The following is a 14,053-nucleotide window of genomic DNA, read 5'->3' as shown; positions in this document are numbered from 1 at the left end:
ATTCTGTTTTACTATTTTCTGCCTTGGGTTCCAGCAGCCTTCCCAATATTTGTCAGATATTTGTTAAAGTCGCCATCTGCTATTGCTTACTCTGTCTTGGGCTCCTGAGGAATAAAAATATCAATTATTTTAAATAGTATACGAAAAAAAAATCTCACCCCATTTTATGAATGTTCATAATGAATGACTTATTAAGGCATGAAGGTAAATATAATAATGTATGATTACATATTTATTTTTCTATAAAACGAGAACAGCTTGTCTGTGATGGCTGCCGGGGCTTTGAGAACATCTGCTTCAGAGTTCACTTCTAATAGGCCTCGCCGGGAACAATCTGCTCTCGGTGGATGGGACCCAGTTGCTGCCCGAATCTCTGAGGGAAGATGGCACAAAGTCAACTACTGCTGATTTGATTTCCCCCTATTTTTAAGTCATTTTATTTTGGGCTGTAGAGACTCTGTTCCTGAAACATTCTCTTTATAAGAATTCCATCAGAAGTCCATTTCTTCGTGTACAATTATTTTAAGGAAAGACTAAACAGCGTTTCACAACTTTTTTCCTACCATGGCTCCCTCTGAAGAACTGGTTTCCTTCCTGTGACCACCCCTGCCCCCCACTTTTTACCAGTAAATCCCCTGCCCTCATGCTGTGCTCCACATTTACAAGTGTTGGGGCTGGACCGAGCTATCAGGATGAGCCCAAGTAAACTGCTCCACACAAGGGCAGGAACATAGGGACCCATGAAAGTGGGCGAGATTTCTTGACTAGTTTGAATGAGGCTGAACATCTTTTTCTTTTGGCTGCCTTAATGAATAATTTCATAAATTTCAGTGTACTGGAATTGTCAGTCCTCCTTTTCTCACAGATCCCTGTTTGTTGTCAGTATGCAGATCCTAGGTACTTAACCTGTTTGTTGTCAGTATGCAGATCCTAGGTACTTTCTTTGTTTTCAGTATGCAGAAAAGCTTTCAGTTTTGCATGTTCTTCCTGTACTTCCTTTGTTGCTGACCTCACTGCATTGAACTGTAGGATGGTAATTAAAGGAGATTTCAGGGGCCACAGATCGGAGAGAACCTGGGCCCTCCATGACATAAATTTCTTTCGTGTTCCTTGTCTCAGCGCCTCCAACGGAACGAACGTTCACACAACATACAAGATTTTCACCTGCTGTCCGCTTGGAATATTCTGGGAGCCCATAGGGCCCCGTGTGATCCCCTTTGGGAGAAACAGTGGCCAAGAGTATTAAGTTGGCAAGAGAGTCAATTCAAAGCATGTATTGTTGCAAGTCTGTGAGGTGTTTCTACCATCTGAGGAATTCCTGCTGTGAGTCAGAGGGTCAGAAGGTCGGTGAAAGTCATTCTTTCATAACTCACGGGGCTTTTGTACATGATTAACTGATGCAATCATTTTCTATGCCGTGCTCTGGTTTAACTTTTTAAAATGCAGTGCTACAAGCCAATCTCTGGTTTCTCACTGCATAGACTGAGTTTGCAGCTAGGACCTGAGTCACAGGCACTGGGGCTGGGGCACAGCAACAGCAGGTATGGCACTGGCCTTACTGCAAGTAGATGTGTGCTCAGTCCCCGGCACCTCATAGGGTCGCCCCAAGCCCCACCAGCAATGATCCTGAATGTAGAGCCAGGAGTGAGCCCTGAGCACAGTTGGGTGTGGCCCAAATCCACCCCCCACAGAAAAAGAATGAAAAACAAAGAATCTCACACCCAGCTTAGAATTAGAATCTGCATCCCAATCAGACGCCCAAGTGATTCACTAATTTCCCTTAAAATGGAAGGAGGATTTGCAGGACTGCCCCCACCCCCACAACTTCCTCGCCAACTTCCTTCCCCTCCCCCCCACCATTGACTTGGTGGGATTAATGCAAAGTTTTTTCATAAAGGTCGATAATCTTCAACTCTGTTTTCATAGGAAAAAAAAAATATGACTCCTACATTTCTTACTACTGTTCCTCCTACCAAATTGTTAAATTGGAGATGGTTTTAGACAGAATAAAAATTCAACAATCTGATGTCAGCTTTTAATTCATTGTTTATCTGATAAAGGAAACACAGAAGTCTAGCCCTCTCTACACATGGCAGATCCTTGACCTCCTCTGGTGCCGCTCCCTCTGCTCAGAAGCCCATCTGTGTCTGACAAGCTCCTGCACTCCCGCTGGGCTTCAGTCAAATTCCAGCACAGCCTGGAGTCCACCAGTGTCGCTTGTCTGATGCGGGTCAGACACAGTGGTCAGGGTGCTTCGCGCTCTGCGGGCTGACTCGGAAGACCCGTTCACTGTCTGACCAGAGGCCCAGTTCTGTCCCAGATTCCACCTGGTCCCGTGAGTCCTGCCAAAGCAAGAGCAGAGCATTGAGCAGGAGCAGGCCCCAAGCAGGGCTGGGGCAGCCAGAAGCAATGGGAGAAAGAAAGTGGCTGGACTGGTTTCTTCTAAGGCTGCTCTGGGTGACATACAGGTGATTACCGTCTCCCCGTGTTTCTACTCTATAAACCCGTGTCCCCATTTTCCTGTCACCAGTCAGATTGAAGTAAACCCTCCCCCCAAAGCCTTGTCATAAAATGACTCCTCTGTAAGACCCCCATCTCCAAATGACACATCCGAGGTGATAGGAATTGCGGCTTCAACATTTGCATTTTAAAGGGACTCAAGTCAGCCCCTGAGTGATTTGGTTTTGCATAGGAAGTATTTGATGGAGTTTTAACCAAACTCAGGTGCCTGTGACCCTGTATCTACTCCACTAATCCAGCGAATTATTAGGCTTTCCAGATCTTTCAAACACTACAAATTTCATGGCAGAAATGCAGGCACCAGTAAATTAACAATGATAAACCCAACTGTTTTATCCTGGTTACATGGGATTTGGCTCCTCCATGATACAAATAAATAGTGGTTCTTACAGTATTATTCAACCTATAAAATTATAAAAGAAGCACTGGGTACTAACAGAGAAAGAAAGTGTTGGGCTTTTTTTTTTTTTGACATCTTAGAACTTCATTTTTTTTTTTTTTTTTTTTGCTTTTTGGGTCACACCTGGAGATGCTCAGGGGTTACTCCTGGCTCATGCACTGAAGAATTACTCCTGGCGGTGCTCCGGGGGAACATATCGGATGCTGGGAACCAAACCCGGGACGGCCATGTTGGCTGCGTGCAAGGCAAACGCCCTACCCGCTGTGCTATCACTCCAGCCCCAGAACTTCATTTTTTGTTATTTTTTTTTTAATTTTATTAAAACTTTACAAAGTAGTTCACAATATTTGATTACATTTAATATTTGAACATGAGTTCCACCACTGTTACACCTTCCCACCACTATATTTGGATGTTTCCATCCCGAACCCCAACCCCTGCCCCAAGGAAGAACCGAAATAATTTATTTTGTATTGTTTGTTATGAATAAATCACTGAAAATGTTCCAAAAAACTTTCCTTAGAGGATAGTGTGTGAAGATTGTTGTATTTCACCCAGGGGCCATTAAGCCCTTCTATAAGAGATTACTAATATGTTTTAAAAGGTTGAGCCTTATGTGCGCATATATATATATATATCTGTAAAAATATATTTCCCTCTAAGACGGTTGCCTTCTACTGGAGTGATAGCACAGTGATAGGGTGTTTACCTTGCACTCAACAACATGGCCGACCAGAGTTCAATTCCTTTGCTCCTCTCTGAGAGCTCAGCAAGCTACCGAGAGTATCTCGCTGCACGGCAAAGCCTGGCAAGCTACCCATGGCGTATTCGGTATGCCCGCTCGAGCAAATCCATGAACAACGGGAGGACAGTGACAGTGACAGTGACTCTTGGAGTATGAGTGGTGTGAGGTATGAGATATTGCTTGGGGTCACATATGCTTTTAGCCCTTCAAGTTCATTCTCTTAAGATGACCAATGTTAAGTGGTGCAATGTGCATTTCCCACATTAAAAATGCTTCTGTATGAAAACTCACACCAAAATGTGCACATATGGAGTCTCCATATGGGAGTCTTTTCACATCCACTTAATTTTATCAGTCACCCATCAGCATATGTCAGTTTCACGGTGTCATTTCCATGCAAGTGTACTTGATGGCTCCACATCACCTGTAACCAATGCATCCAGTGAGGGTGAGAGAGAAGTAATGTGCCTGTACCTTACGGAGAGAGCAGGAGAGCCAGCTCACCATGCCCTCTTTGGAAAGACTTTGTGAATGGGCTTTCTAGCCATTGTTTCCCTCACCCTGTTCTATCAAGATTGAGGAATGGTACATAAACCCTTGAACACATGGGTTTGCTCATATGTGAGTATTCTTGTAAACAGATGCTATCAACTCATAGTATCAATAAATATAGAATGGTACTATACAGTTCACTTCATCACTTGATCACTTGACTTCCCGTTAATCGTTGATTTGCTCGAGTGGGCGCCAGTAACGTCTCAAATTGTCCCTGTCGCGTGCTAGTGTAGCCCACTGGCGTTTTTTCGCTCTAGGAACACAAAGAGCCTCAAACCTATCGTTCATGATCTTGAAGAAGTCTGACCATCTGGTAGGTGGGCGGCCACGCGGTCTTTTGACATCCCATGGAATCCAGGCGGTAACAGCTCTAGTCCAGCGGTCATCCTTAAATTTCATTATGTGACCAGCCCATCTGATTTTTGACACCTTGGCAAACAAGACAGCGTCCCTGATTCTTGATCGTCGACAGAGGTTGGAACTCCGGATTCTTTCTCTCATTTGAGTGAAACAAGTATAGCTCTTTCAATTCCTCTTTGGGAGACCCGAATAGCCAGAGGTTCTTCATCCTCTTAGTTATTTCTTCTACGCTCTTGAAGGCGTTCCAAGCCACTCTCTTCCTCCTGCGCAGCTCGGGTGCCAGGTCATTTGTTCATGTTGACTTCTCGACCTATGTACACATAGCTGTTGCATTCGGAGATGGTCGTTCCGTTGAAAGCGAATGGGGCGTCAGGAATCAGGCTGTTTCTCATAAACATTGTCTTTGTAAGATTCAGCTGTAGTCCTACCTTTCCACACTCACGGTCGAAGCCGGCCAGCATTTGTGCCGCTTGGCTAATGTTTGGTGTTATTAAAACAATGTCATCAGAAAAGCGGAGGTGGTGTAGTTGCCGACCATCTATCTTCACTCCCATTCCTTCCCATTCTAGTCGTCACATGATGTTCTCGAGGGTGGCACTGAAGAGTTTCGGTGAAATGGTATCACCCTGCCGCACCCCTCTCTTGACATCAACGATCACTTCTTTGTAGAATGGTGAGATCCTGGTAGTGAATCTGTAATACAGTTCACGGAGGATCTTGATGTATTGAGCTTGAATGCCCTGATTGGCTAGGGCTTCAATGACCGCTTCCATCTCAACAGAATCAAAGGCCTACTTTAAATCAATGAATGTTAGACAGAGCGGCATCTTGAACTCCCGAGAAACCTCAATGAGCTTGGTTATCGTGTGGATATGGTCGATGGTGCTGAATCCTTTGCAGAACCCGGCTTGCTTGCATGGCTGTACTTCATCTACTGTTCTGCCAATCCTATTCAGGATGACTCGAGTGAACAACTTGTAGATGATAGACAACAGGTAGATTGGGCGATAGTTGCCAATGTCATGGATGTCTCCCTTCTTGTACAGTAGTACAGTCCTGCTGGTTTTCCACTGGGATGGAACCTTGCATTCAGACAGGTAGCATGTGAAGAGCCGAGCCAGCGTATTGATGAGTACTGACGGCAGGTTCTTCAGGTGTTCAGGTCTGACCTTGTCTGGACCGGGTGCTGTTCTTTTCTTTACTGATGATATGGCGTGTCAGATTTCGGAAGGGAGAACATTGGGAATGACATATTCATCCTGTGGAATTTGGTATGTCGGCAAGTGGACATGGCTATCGAAGAGATTTGAGTAGAAGTCATGGATAATTTTCTCCATTGCCCTTCTGGAAGATGTGATAGATCCATCGGGACGTCGGAGGGCAGTCATCTTGGTCTTGTAGTTGGCGAAGCACAGGCGGGCGTTACGAATACTTTTCCCAGCTTCTGCCGCATCTACCAGCACTTCTGCTCTTCTCTCTTTGAGGTCTTCCTTGATCGCATCTCTGCACTGTTTTGCGAGCTCGGAAGTTAGCTTGCGGTTGCCTGAGGCATGCGCCAAACCATGTTGGTGAATAAGCTCAAGAGTTTTCCAAGACATGCTATTTTTGTGGCTATCTCTCTCTTGGCATTCCTTGCACAATCATGGAGGTGCTGAACTAGTCGATCGTATTCCTCGTCAATGTTGTCAACAATGCCATCTTTCCATGTTGCAGCAATAGTGCCAAAGAGCTCCCAGTTGGTGGTCGTTCTGGGAATTCTCTTTTTAAACTTTGCAGCCCTTTTTCCCCACTCTGTGAAGTAGAATTTTGCACGAAGGAGACGGTGATTCGATCCCATTTGGACTTTTGGGACAATAGCGACATCAGTCAGGCAAAACTCTCGATTGAATAAGATGTGATCTATTTCATTGTGGAATCGTCCACCGGGAGACTCCCATGTCCAACGTTTAGATTTGGCCTTCTGGAACTGTGAGTTACCATGGATGGTCTTGGTCGACATGATGAACTCAGACAGTCTCTCACCCTGTTTGTTCCATTCTAGGCCATGGTTCCCGATGTGAAGTTCTTCGGCTGATCTTCTCGGTCATATCTTGGCATTAAAATCACCCACAATGATCTTGTAGAAGGTGTGGTCTTCTTTATAGAACTTCTCCAGCTCCATGTAGAACTTCTCAATTTCTCCTTCATCATAATGGGATGTTGGTGCATAGACAACGAAGATAGAAACTGCCGGCAGTGAGCCATATCTATTCAAATGTAAACGTCCGATTTGGGTTGTTAGGCATTCGAATGAATCAATGCTCATGGCCAAGTTTGTGTTGACAAGGACACCGATGCCTCTGACACCTCTTTTATCGCATGTTCCGAGGAGCAATTCTTCTCCAGTGTCGAAAAAGGCATGGTGAGATTCGTGTCTTCTTGTCTCGGTCAGACCAATGATGTCGTACTTGATCTTTCGCGCTTGTACCATCAGGTTCTCAATGGATGCATCTGATGCTAGCGTACGTGCTTTGAAAGTACAGACGATCATTTTTGTCTTCCTTCATTGTGGCAGCCTAGTTTGGCCTTGAGATTTTATCAGCCTCTCCTTTCTCATCCTTCTCAATGCTGCCATATTGTTGAAGCCTTCAGGGTCAGGGGAATGAGACCCATTGTAATTACTGGTTTTGGCATATCGAATATACAACGGATAGCTTGCGAGACTCTGCCGTGTGGGTGGAATACTCTCGGTAGCTTGCCAGGCTTTCCGAGAGGGAAAGAGGCTTTTGGGGCAACCTCTAATCGCCCTTATAGGTGTTACCATATTTGAACCCTATCAAATATGGTACGGCAATTCCGGAAGATGGGTATTTAGTGTCTTATAATGGTTCGGAAAGCGTCCTGGAGTGTGGCGGCAGCTGGGTAGTGGAGGTAGTGGAGGTAGTGGAGTTATACAGTTATTTATTTATTTATTTATTTATTGGTTTTGGGGCTGAATCTGACTGTGCTAGGGGCTTATTTCTGACTCTGCATTCAGGGATCACTCCTGGTGGGCTAGGGTGCTGAGCTATTGAACGGGGTCAGCCACATGCAAGGCAACCATCCTGTCCACAGTACTGTCACTCCAGCCCCCAAAGTTATTTTCTTTTATGATTTTCTTAGTAGCGGTTCTTTCCTATGCAAGAATCTAGCATGTTGCATGCATCACATGAAATGTCTGTGAAGTAACTATGCAAACTATTCTCACCAAGTGGCAGTCTGTTATTAGTAGTTAAGTTTGGGGGAGGACAGAGTTGCATGTGCATAGTGAAATGAGGCATCAGCACTCCAGGCCCTTCACCACCACATCATTCTATGGTGAAAGTTCTGCTCACAACAGAGAACAAGATAAGAAAGATGCCTACTTCCCTTTATGCTCATGCACTAGCTGGGAGGTGTGACCCAATGTGTCAGTAAAATGAAAGGGAAATCAGTTGTGACTTCTGAGAAATGTCTGTCTTTCCTGACAAAAAGAAGCAATGCCTACAATACTTCTTCTGTCACTAGATAAAGTGTCTTGAGGTCACCAGGCCCCCAAACCAGCAGGGTGCTCTCACATTCAAAAGAAGAGCTCCCTAGGAGTTGAACTATGTTGAAATTAGGAAGTTTTTCATGACAAAATGTACTATTAGTGGAATGATTTGTCAACCCATAGCCTGGCAGATAATTTTTAACAGTGTACATATCACCAAGAAGAGTCAAAATATATTAAAAACTACCGATCTATAGTTTATTGGGGCTGGAGCGATAGCACAGTAAGTAGGGCATTTGCCTTCTACATGGCCGACCTGGGTTTGATTCCTCCATCCCTCAGAGAGGCTGGTAAGCTACTGAGAGTATACCGCCTGCACGGCAAAGTCTGGCAAGCTATCCATGACGTATTTGATATGCCAAAAACAGTAACAACAAGTCTCACAATGGAGACATTACTGGTGCCCGCTTGAGTAAATAGATGAACAATCGGAGGATGGTGCTACAGTGCTATAAGGAAAATGGCAGAATTCCCCATGAGGGCAACCAGCTAGCTAAAAGGCAAACGTGAAAAGCACCCAGCCATCTTAGTTATCAGAGAAATGGCAATGAAACACACTTTCATACCTTAAGCACACAGTAGACAGCTAAAAATTAAAAAGAAAATAATACCAAGGTGTTTTTCATTTCTTTGCTTGCTTATTTTGGGGGATCACACCTGGTAGTGCTCAGGGTTTACTACTGGCTCTGTGCTCAGGTATCACTGTTGGTGGTATCATGTGTGGTGTCGGGGATTGAACTCAGGTCAGCTGTGTGCCTGCCCACTGTGTTATCTCTCCCCCTCATAAAAATACCAAATGTTGACAAAGAGAGAGAGCAAGTAGACCTTTTATACATTATTAACAGGAATATAAATTGGTCAACTGATTTTTTTAAATGACAACAGATGAACATATGCTTACCTTATGGCCAAGCAATTTTACTCTGAGAGCCGAGGCAAATATAAATGAAAACATGTGTCCTCACAAAGTCTGCGTGCATATATCCTAGGGACACTATTAGAATAGATCACAACCAGAAATAAATTGAATAACCATCAATAGTGGAATAGATCAATGAATCCTGGCGTGTCCTACAAAGAGGTATTGCATGCCAATACCTGGACAGTCTGCAGAGCCAAGGACAGCCTAGAAGGAAGGAAGCCAGCCAAGGAAGCTTACAAACATGTGGGTAACACAGAAGAGCTTGCACTGCTGGATTCCATCTATATAGCATTTAAAGGAGAGGAAGGTGGATGCTCCTGGTGTTGAAGACAGGAGAAAGATGGTCTTTGGAGGGGAGGGAGATGCAGCAACTGGAGAAAGGATGAGGAAGGTTGGGAGGCTGGTGCTGTGATCTGACTCTTGCCCCTGGCAGCTTTGCTTTGTGGATAATCTACCCTGCACGGATCCTGTGCTTTTCTGCACTTGTGTTATACTTCAGTCAACAGAAGTTGAGGGTCCACAAATTGCACTTCATTTTTTTTTAATTTTAATTTTTTTTTTTTTTTTTTGCTTTTTGGGTCACACCCGGCGATGCTCAGGGGTTACTCCTGGCTCATGCACTCAGGAATTGCTCCTGGCGGTGCTCAGGGGACCATATGGGATGCTGGGAATCGAACCTGTGTCGGCCATGTCGGCTGCGTGCAAGGCTAACGCCCTACCCGCTGTGCTATCACTCCAGCCCCACAAATTGCACTTCAAACTGAAGGAGAAGTTTGTGTCTTGAATCATATTCCTGGGCTCCCCTGGAAGGAGGGAGGAGCTGTTGGTGACTGAACTGCAGAGTGATATGCTAGTAGCTCATGGAAGAACAGCAGGAAAGGGATGGTTTGTAATGAAAATCCTCCAGAGGCTGGAGGCCATCGCAATGCCCCAGGCTGGACTTCAGTAACCAGAGGGAGGAGAATACAAAGAACAGAGAAGAACTGAGCCTGGAATGGCGTTTTGTGGTCAACTGTGACATCATGAAATTCAAAAGCAAGACAAGCTAATTGGAGCATATTCCCATTCCTTCACTAGTTGTGACCCAAGATAGGTATCCTGCAGCCAAGGCAAGACCAGCAGTTGGACAGACTTGCCTTGAATTTTCTCCTATTGTCTGATATTCCTGAGTCAGCAAGCACAACATCTGGTGAAGGGGTTTTGGTTCTGGTTAAATTTTTGGTTTGAGGGCCATATGTCCCTGCCATACTCGGGAGTTACTCTTACCTACTTACACAGGAATTGCTTCTGCTGCTGTTCAGAGGTCCCATGTGGTACCAGGGATCAAACTTAGGACCCCTGTATGCAAAGTGTGTGCTCTGGCCCTTTGAGCTGTCTGTCTCGTCTTTAGGGAAAGGAAACCAACTCAATCTGAAATGAGATTTGTTATAGGTGTCCTTTGGCAATGCCGGCTCTCTTGTGCTAATGGCCCAAGTGATCTTAACAACCAGCAGGGCTTGTATTTCTAGCAAACGAGTACAAAGAAGCAAAGACTGAACAAGAAATATGAGAGTCTCATTGGTGATTAAACAACAGCACCTGGAGCAGTACAGATGGGCAATATGCCTCTTTCACATAAACATACTTGCAGGAATATTGGACGTAACACCCAGGTGACAATATTCTTGCCTAAATACCCAGCCTAAGCCCAACCACAAGGAAATAACCAAAGAAACTTGGCAATTTCGCATTCAAACATTCTCCAGTGCAGTTTGATCTAATAGATTCCTTTTGAAAAGTTTATGGTTTTGGATTGGAGCAATCTTACAGAGGCCTGGTACTTATCGTGCATGAGGCTGATGCCAGTTCAATTCCCAGAACTGCATGGTCTCCTGAAACACAAAAGAAAAAAAGAAGAAGCCTGTATTGGGGGAAAAAAATAAAAGGATGCAGCTGTTAAAATTTAAAAAAAGGATTCAAGAGTTTTGATATAGTAATTTGACAAAATCTTGGAACATGCTAGGAAGCTGTAAATGTAGGTAATATTACAGAAGCCTATTAGATATTAAGTACAATAATAGTTACATATGGATATAGGTACAAGAGAATTTCCTCATTCTTAAGAAACACATTTCAACACTTATGGGTGAAATGTCACCACGCCTGCCGACATACTTAGAAAAACAAAAGTTAATGGCAAATACATAAACTTCCCAGCCAACAAGCTGTTAAAATACAGGTGTTTGATGTACTCTTCTCAACCTTTTTTTTGTAGAGTTAAAACATTTTTGAGGAAATTAGGAATGAATTTCTACATATAGTTTAAAACAAAATTTAACCTTATTAATAAACTTAATTTTAAACTAAAGGGGCCATAATACACTCTTTTAAAAGTATTTCACAAGACAAAATCAATAGCTTAGTTCAGTAAAGATAGACATTAAAGATGTGGAAAATAAAGCTGCAGAGAAATACAAATATAACAAATGTATTTATTTCATAAATAAATAAATGTTAAGATAAAATATTTACTGAGAAATAAAAACAATAAATAGAAAAAGGCACAAGACAAAGAGTAAGAACCAACTCCAGATCCCTATGCAGAGATGTTAGAAAATCTGGGAATCTCACTAAAGATGTTTAATAATCTATGACTGGAGTGATAGTACAACAGGTAGGGTACTTTCCTTGCACATGATCAACCCAGCATCCCATGTGGTCCCCTGAGCCCCACCAGAAATGATCCCTGAGCAGAGAGCCACAAGGAAGCCCTAAGTATCATGGGGTGTGACCCCAAAACCAAGCTACAACAAAACTAAACAAAAAAATTGTTAAATAGCCAGAATCATACATACGAGGAGCTCAACTTCCAGCTCTGGCCCTTACCAGTTACAGAACTGTAGACACCATTTTTCCTTTTAATGTTCTCTCTTTTTTGTCTTGTTTCAAAAGCAAGAATGAAATTCAGGCAAGGCAGAGTGTGACAAACACTTGGCACAGCAATGGGATGGCAAAGTAAGTGGGCAAAGACTACTGCGATGACCTGTATGTTCATTGCAGCACTGTCACTATGGCCAGAATCTGTAAGCAACCCAAGTGCCTGAGAACAGACGACCGACTAAAGAAACTATGGTACATCTACACAATGAAATACTATGCAGCTGTTAGGAAAGATAAAAGGTAAAAGGTAAAGGCCCTCCCGTTGATCGTCGATTTTGCTCAAGTGGGCCCAGTAAGGTCTCCATTGGAGACCTTGTTGTTACTGTGTCTGGCATATCGAATACTCTCGGTAGCTTGCCGGGCTCTCCGAGAGGGGTGGAGGAATCGAACTCGGGTCGGCCATGTTGGCTGCATGTAAGGCGAACGCCCTACCCGCTGTGCTATCGCTCCAGCCATTAGGAAATATGAGGTCATGAAATTTGCTTATAAGTGGATGTACATAGAGAGTATCATGGTAAGTGAAATAAGTCAGAAGGAGAGGGACAGACATAGAATGACTGAACTCATTTGTGGGATATAAAAAAAAATAGTATGAGACTAACACCCAAGGATGGTAGAAACAAAGGCCAGGAGGATTGGTCCATGGTTGGAAGCCTTCCTCAAGGCCTGCGGGACAGGGCAGTTGGAATAGAGAAGGGACCATTATGATAATGATGGTTGGAAGTGATGGCTCTGGACGGGAAATGTGTGCTGAAAGTGGGTAAAGGATCAAACATCATGGCCTGTCAGTATCTGTATTGCAAATCATAATACCCAAAAGAAGAGAGAGAGAGAGAGAGAGAGAGAGAGAGAAAGAGAGAGAGAGAGAGAGAGAAAGAAGAGAAGTGCCTACCATAGAGGCAGGCTGGAGTGGGGGGGGGGCGTGGCAGGAGGGATACAGGGGATATTGGTGGGAAATGTACAGTGGTGGAGGAATGTGTGTTGGAACGTTGTATGACTGAAACCTGATGATGAAGCTTTGTAAGTGTATGTCACGGCGATTCAATGACAGTAACAATAATAATAGATTACTGCTACAATAAAAGGTGGTCAAATGGGTATTCTAGAGTTATACAGCCGGTCACACATTATCAGATGAGGGTGATAGTCATAATGGAGAGGCAGCCTGAAGAGAGAGGGGTTGACAGGATGACTGAACACAACCTTGCAGTCAGAAAGATCTGGGAGATAATCTGAGTGCCATCATTTTGTGTGTCCTTGGGTAATTTATTTCATCTTTCTAAGTCTCAATTTTCTGGTGGCATGCTCAAGAAAACCAAGTAATCAATGCATGGGAGAAAAATGGTGGCAATTTTTATTAAAATCTGAATGGATTGGGTTTAAAGTGTTCTCCATGGTATTCAGTTATTTTTAAAAGAAATTTATTGGGGCTGGAAAGATAGAATAGCAGGCAGGGCACTTGTCTAGCACACAGCTGATGTGGATTGTATCCATGGGAGCACCAATGGTCTCCTGAGACCAGTCAGGAGTGAATCCTAAGCACAGAGTCAGGAATAAGCCCTGACCACTGCCAGGTGTGGCCCCCAAACCAAAAATAAATAAAAAGAGAAGCTGAATAGCACAAAGGTAGGGCATTTGCCTTGCACGCAGCCAACATGGCCGACCTGAGTTCAATTCCTCCGCCCCTCTCGGAGAGCCCGGCAAGCTACCGAGAGTATCTCGCCCGCATGGCAGAGCCTGGCAAGCCACCCATGATGTATTCAATATGCCAAACACAGTAATGACAAAGTCTCAAAATGGAGACGTTACTGGGCCCGCTCAAATTGAATTAAAAAATTTTAACATTCATAGAATTATCTCCCTAGTCTAATAACTTTTACCTTCATTTAAAAATACCAAAGTTTTTTTTTTTATTAGTGAAACACCATGAGGTACAGTTGTAGATTTACAAATTTTTGTGCTTGGGTTTTGGTTATACAATGATCAAATACCCATCCCTCCACCAGTGCCCATTTTCCACCACCATGGATAATATCCCTCCCCCCCCATCCTGCCTCTGTGGGAGGGCATTCCCTTTTTGTT

The sequence above is a fragment of the Sorex fumeus genome, unplaced genomic scaffold, assembly GCF_029834395.1.
Source record: "Sorex fumeus unplaced genomic scaffold, SorFum_2.1 ptg000063l, whole genome shotgun sequence".
Lineage (NCBI taxonomy): Eukaryota > Metazoa > Chordata > Mammalia > Eulipotyphla > Soricidae > Sorex > Sorex fumeus.
Note: the sequence above shows the minus strand (reverse complement) of the source record.